The sequence below is a fragment of the Ammospiza nelsoni genome, chromosome 4, assembly GCF_027579445.1.
Source record: "Ammospiza nelsoni isolate bAmmNel1 chromosome 4, bAmmNel1.pri, whole genome shotgun sequence".
Taxonomy (NCBI): Eukaryota; Metazoa; Chordata; class Aves; order Passeriformes; family Passerellidae; genus Ammospiza; species Ammospiza nelsoni.
This window is the reverse complement of record NC_080636.1, coordinates 39,918,237-39,925,137: the sequence shown is the minus strand read 5'-3', so window position 1 is coordinate 39,925,137 and position 6,901 is coordinate 39,918,237. Positions and strand designations below refer to the sequence as shown.

General features: G+C 50.5%; 1 pseudogene; it reads left to right on the top strand.

The window, feature by feature from the left end:
• The first annotated feature begins 1,337 nt into the window (after window positions 1–1,337).
• Window positions 1,338–6,375, top strand: LOC132072706 (zinc finger protein OZF-like; annotated as a pseudogene).
• The last annotated feature ends 526 nt before the right edge of the window (window positions 6,376–6,901 follow it).

Below are 6,901 nucleotides of genomic sequence, written 5' to 3'. Positions count from 1 at the left end.
GTGGGCCCACGAGGTTATGACAACAACCCGTGCTGCCCGAGAAGCCATCCGTGACGCTTCTAAAGTGGTAGCTAAACCATCTCCGTGGTCTTCCATAAAACAGGGTGAGAGTGAGAGCTTCACTCAGTTTGTGGACAAACTTCAGGCCGCATTTGATTCCTCTGCGTTACCCTCAGAGGCGAAGGGTCCCGTGCTGGCAGAGTGCCTACGCCAGCAATGCAACTCAGCCACCAAAGACATTTTAAGGTCACTGCCACAGGGGTCTAATATAGCTGCCATGATCAGACACGTTGCAAAGGAGGAACATCTAGTTCCCATTCAAGCGGCAGTTCACACTGCAATAACCAGTGTGATGGCGTGCCTTAAGTGTGGCCAGGCAGGCCACTTGGCAGTAAACTGCCCCCAGCCAAGGCGCCTATCAGCAGCTGCTCCACCACGCCAAGGGGGAGGTAGGGGGCCGTGCTGGGGGTGTGGAAGGAAAGGGCATTTAGCTAAGGAATGCAGATCCAGGCCCCAGGGAAATGGGAGAGGAAGGGGGCACCTGGGCCGCAGCCAGCCCCCTCCCACCTGGAATATGCAGCGGCCCAGCTACAGCAACCCCCAGTGGGGCAGGGGACCCTCATACCTTATGCCCCCACAGGGAGCAGTCAACTTTGCATCCCCCCCAGCAATACAATGGCAGAGTTGCGCAGCACCCTCAATACCTTCGCACCCCCCACTGCCACAAGCCGTGCCGGTGTCACAGGAACAGCAGGGGACGCCCCAGAGTGGGATCCGTGGGTGGCCTTGGTCATGAAAATAGGGAAGAAGCCCCTGATGGTGTGGGGGACATGCCGCCTTCACGGCAGCCAGGATCCCCACGTCATAGGGTTTCAGTTTTGGGTGGACACGGGATCAGAGCCCCGGGAGCCCAAAGTGGGGAGCCCAAAGAGGGGGGAGCGCCGCCATAGGAGGGAGCCTCAAGAGCCTGGAGAGGGACAGGGGGGACTCCTTGGAGCCACTGCAGCCCCGAGCAGAGAATGAGGGGAGAAGGGAGCCCGGGAGCCCAAACAGCCCCAGCATCCCGAAATGGGGAGAGCCAAGAGGGGGGAGCTTTTGGCATCGCTGGGACTGTCAGCAGCCTTGGGAGGGCAGGCACTGAGGAGAAGTGGGACCCCCAATCCAAGCGTGGCCCCAGCAGCTGGGACAGGGGGAACCCCCAAACACCAAAGAGGAGGGACTGAATCTTGGTGTTTGGGAGGTTTTTATGCCACCCAGATTGCCAGTGACTCCTAGAGATGGACTTGGGCAGAGGGACCTTCAAACTCAATGTGCTCATCCCTTGTTTTCCCCAAACCAGGATTTCCCATTCCCACCCCCTGGCAGGCTGCAAGGAAGAGGAAGATGCCCCAGGACACTGAGGCAGGTGAGGAGGAAGTCAGTGCCCCTTTCCCCTCTATGCTGCTCCATCTCCCAGCCCAGCATGGCCCTGGCTGCAGCTCAGCCCTGGGGGGATCTCCTTGCCCTTGCCTGTGGTACGGAGGCAAATCCCATCCTGTCCTTGTCCTTCCTCACCCAGAGCAGGAGCTGGGCATGGAGAGCAGGGAGGACAAATCCCCACGGCAGGACCTGGTGGAAGAGGCCGTTTTGAGCGGCTCCACAGTGCAGGAATCCAAAGGGGAGGAAAAGGCCTGGAGATGCCGCACGAGGAGGGGCTGCAAACGCAGCTGGCGGGGATCTGAAGGGGAAAGAGCCAGCCTGGGCCGGGAAGGCGGCCGGAGATGGAGCCAGAGCTCAGAGCTGGTGCTCCATGAGCAGCTCCATGATGGGCAGAAGCCCCAGAAACGTGTGGAGTGTGGGAAGAGGTTCCGGAGGAACTCCGACCTGATGAAGCACCAGAGGATCCACACTGTGGAGAGGCCTTACAAGTGTGATCAATGCAGGAAAAGATTACAGACCAGCTCGCATCTCCTCCAGCACCAGCGCACGCACAGAGGAGACGCCCTTCCGCTGCCCCGACTGTGGGAAGGTATTCAGGCATAAGTCCCATCTTGTCATGCACCAACAAATCCATACTGGGGAGAGGCCCCATAAGTGTGAGGAATGTGGGAAGAGCTTCAGCCGGAGCTCCAGCATGATCTGGCACCAGGTAATCCACACCGGGGAGAGGCCCTATGAGTGTGGGCAATGTGTGAAGCGCTTCAGCTTGAGATCCCAGCTGATGAGGCACCAGGTGGTCCACACTGGGGAGAGGCCCTACGAGTGTGAGGAATGTGGGAAGAGCTTCAGTTGGAGCTCAACCCTGATCAGGCACCAGAGGACCCACACTGGGGAACGGCCCTACGAGTGTGATCAATGCAACAAGAGATTTAAGTCCAGCTCTGATGTCCTCCAGCACCAGCGCACGCACATAGAGGAGAGGCCCTTCTGCTGCCTCGACTGCGGGCAGGGCTTCAGGCAGAACTCCCATCTTGTCATGCACCGACAAATCCATACTGGGGAGAGGCCCCACGAGTGTGAGGAATGTGGGAAGAGCTTCAGTCGGAGCTCAACCCTGATCAGGCACCAGAGGACCCACACTGGGGAATGGCCCTACGAGTGTGGGGAGTGTGGGAAGAGGTTCAGACAGAGCGCCAACCTGATTCAGCACCGGAACATCCACACTGGAAAACGGTCGCACAGGTGTGGGAAATGTGGAAAGAGCTTTAGGCAGCATTCCTACCTGATCCGCCACCAAAAGATCCACACTGGGGAGAGGCCCTACGAGTGTGATAAATGCAGGAAGAAGTTTAAGACCAGCTCCTGTCTCCTCCGGCACTATCGCACTCACAGAGAGGAGAGGCCCTTCCAATGCCCTGACTGTGGGAAGGGATTCAAGCACAACTGCACCCTCATCACCCACCGGCGCATTCACAGTGGGGAGAGGCCCTACGAGTGTGAGGAGTGTGGGAAGAGCTTCTCACAGCGCTCTCACTTGAACAAGCACCAGCGGATCCACCAGTAAGAGAAGCCCTGTGAGTGCCCCGAGTGCGGGAGGAGGAGCTTCGTGTGCTGCTCCAGCTCCATCCCCCAGTGGAGGAGGCACTTTGGGCACAGCCCTGGTCACTCACATTCCCTGTGATCCATGGTGGGAACGCACCTGGCTGCTTCTCCTTTCCCTTTGGCCTGAATTTTCTTCTTCTTCATCTTCATCTCTTAAAAGCAGCCAAACAGTGTTAAATGAATGAAATTGATCAAAGATGTCCAAAGTCCCTCCATTAATCAGGAGTTTGAGGGGGGATTTAGGACTTGGGGACACATTCTGTGTGGAGTGCCTCTGTGTCTAAGAGGCAGGAATTTGATTTCACCCTTCTTGTGTTGCTAAGAACTCCTCCCTTGACCCAAACCCCAACTCCAGCCATGGGATACCAAATAAAAACCCCATGGCTCTGCCTTTGCTCTGTCTGTCGGGGGTCAGAAATGGATTCTGGAGTTTTCTCAAACCAAGACCCAACTTGTTTGTTCCCGACATCAGCAGCTGCAGCCTCCCTGGATACCATGAACTCTGGAGAATGGGGGCAGTCACTGAGGACAGGTCCTGGATTGCAAGATAAGTGTGTGTTCTGTTTGCCATCTGTCAGAGGTGGGGCAGTTATCTTCTGTTCATTGGGCAGTTTATCTCTTCCACAACCAATCCTCCCTCCAGGAGATATCTTCTGATAATGGACTGGCCATTAATTATTAATTATCTGCTGTTAATGGGCCATTGAGTGTCCCTGCATGGCTGATAAAATGACATCCTGCCAGTGGGTGATGCTCCACCCAGGAGGAGGAGCCAAGCATTCCTACCTGGATAGAATCTGAGGTTTGGAATTCCACAGCAGCCTTTTCCCACTGGATTCCCAGAGGATCAGCCTTTTCCCACTGCATTCCCAGAGGAGCAGCTGTCTTCTCCACTGGATTCCCAGAGGACGGAAGATTCCCCAGCCCATCTGCAGCAGCCCGGACCTTCAGAGGAAAACTCCACCCTTCTCCAGGCTCCCTGCTCCAACAGAACCACACCTGGCACTGCAGGAGGGCTGCAGCCACCATTGACTGGGACTGCTGCCAATACCCTGACCCACAAGGTGTCAGGTACTGTTCTGACTCTGTCAGTGGTTTTGTTTGTTTGTACTACAGCATTTGTATTTTTCATTTTTCCTTATAAAACCTGTTATTCCTATTCCCATATCTTTGCTTGAGAGCCCCTTAATTTCAAAATTACAACAATTCAGAGGGAGGGAGTTTACATTTTCCATTTCAGGGGAGGAACCTGCCTTCCTTAGCTGACACCTGTCTTTTCAAACTAAGACAATAACAGTTACTTTAACACACAGGTATAAAATACATTTTAATATCTTTGAAAAGCCAATATTATAATATATGTATATAACAATAGTTACCTTAAAAACATGGGGGTAGAAAGCTTACGAGGAGGGGAATTTCCAGTAAGGGAAGCAAAATTCCCAGTACTGGGACTGGGCCATGGGACCGACATCTACCATCATTCAGCAAGAGGTTTATTTTTATGGATACGTATTATAATATTGGCTTTTCACAGATATTAAAATAGATTTTATATGTGTGATGGTTAAGTAACTGTGTTGTAAAGATATAGCTTTGTTTTCTGTCATTAATTAAGCTTAGTGAAATAGCTGCTTGTGTTAAACTGCCTGCTTGGATGGGATAACATCCAATGCACACAGGATGAGGACACCTTTACAGATCTGCCAACTATCAGCACTCCCCATCTGAAGGCAGAATGGACCAAGGCCCAAAAACTGGAGGTGATAAGAATGGACTAAAACCACAACCAAGGAATCTGCATGCCCTAAAAAGGCAGATCCAAGGAAGAGCCATGCTAAACCGTTCTTGAAGCATGTAAACTAGTTTGGGGGTAAAGTTTGCTGTGCATGAGCGTCTATGAATATGCAACAGGCTGATGTAAGGGGAAAGGTATTTCAGGAGGATCCCCGGTGCCAAGATGCACCGGCTGTGATAACCTATGGTCCTGGTCTCCCATTGTCCTTTATTAAACTTTTTACATTTTCACAGGAGAGTGAACGTGTTCTTCACATTTAGGAATGGTTTAAGTTTTTTTGTTTTTCATGGGAGGGAGTTTTGAAGACCTACAAGTAGCTAATCTGCCTGCAACAAGGACCATTTCACAGGCTCTTGTCACCTTTCCTGACACGTCTGCTGCAGCCCTGGAGGCTCCTTGGGGGTGGTTATGGATGATTACAGGCAGCGCCTCAATGCCCTGGATCAGTGGTGCCCCCTCCTGGGAACCCCCACATTTTGGGGGAGAATTTGGAGGGTTTTGAGGAGATTTGACGGAGATTTTGTCTGGGTTTGAATCCCACGCCAAATTTGGTGTCCGGGAGATACCAAAACCACCCAAAATCCACCCAGAATTGACCCAAAATTACCAAAAATTAACCCAAAATTTCCTCCAAATCCATCCTCTGGGGGTTTGGGGGAGATTTGGAGGGATTTTAGGGGAATTTTAGGGGAGAATTTTTAGTGGGTTTGAATCCTACGCCCACTTCGGCATGCATGAGGTACCCAACCCCCCCCCAAAATCCACCCAAAATTTTTCCTGAGGTAGTTGGGAGGAAGTTTGAGGGGGTTTGAATGAATTTGGTGGTTCCGGGGGAGATTTTATGGGGGTTTTTAGCAGTCATCATCATCCAAAACACAACACCCCATGCCAAAGCCTAGACCAAATCCTAAGGACTGTGCCTCCCATGGAGAGGAGATCAAAGAACTGCACCCCTTCTGGGGAGGAGATCAAAAGCCAGAGGAGACTGAGCTATTAACTCATTAAGTAAAAACGTATTCATTTAATCAAGTATCATCATTTCTGTTACTTTATCCTTTGTGATTAAGTCTCGAATGCTTTTCTATTCCTTGTTAATTTAGCTGAATAATATTCATTTTGGTTTTGTAAACTATTAAGTCATATTCCTGATCTTATATATGTGGTCCCATATGTCTAATAAACCACAAACTTACAATTTAGCAGCAGTTTTAATTGAGATAAAATAATACAATCAAATAGCATCCAGTAGTTACAAAAAGAAATTTGGCAGTGGTTCAGATAAAGCATAAGCAAAACCCATCGATCGGGGTATGGGGAGGGCTTCCCACCCTGCCTCACGTGCAAAAGGCAAAAGGATCCCAACACAACTTATATACTGTGTGCTAATACATATTCATCAATATTTTCCTGTAAATCTCCTCCTATTTCCGATTCCTGAAATCTACATCACCACAGCACACACAGCGCATGCTTCCGCTGTGGCTAAGGGGGCTTATGGCTCTTTGGTGCTCTTCTTGGAGGAAGGCCAGCAGTCTTCCTCGCTGTCCTCTGAATAACCTGGCAGGTTGTGCACGTGCCCCAAGTCCTGTGTTATGTAAGTAAGCACTGTGTTCCAAGTAAGCCTTATTATTTTATAGATAAGAGCACTATTTTAGATTCCCTGTCTGGAATTGTCCCAACTTGATTCATGTCACGGCCGATCCTGTCCTGGGAGTTGTCTTAACTTTGTCTTGATGCCAATTCTGACTTGGGAGTTTTCCTAACTTTTGTTCATCAAGGCCAATTCCAATCTCCTGTATACTTTTTCCCACATGTATCATCTACAAAGAAACCCATTTGTTTCATAATATTAATCACATTTACATTTCCAATTATTTTCCAAAAATATTGATATAATTACAATTTTCTTAGCATGAACCACATTCATTTATCACAGAAGGCCAAAAGCTTGGAAAAGGATGAAAGAAACGCTCCAATGATGACAATGACAAAACAACCCAATTTATTTTTGACAGCAAATGAATGCCAGCTGCCCTCCAGCCCTCCCAGCCTGGCAGGCCTAGTGGGGCCATTCCCATGGCA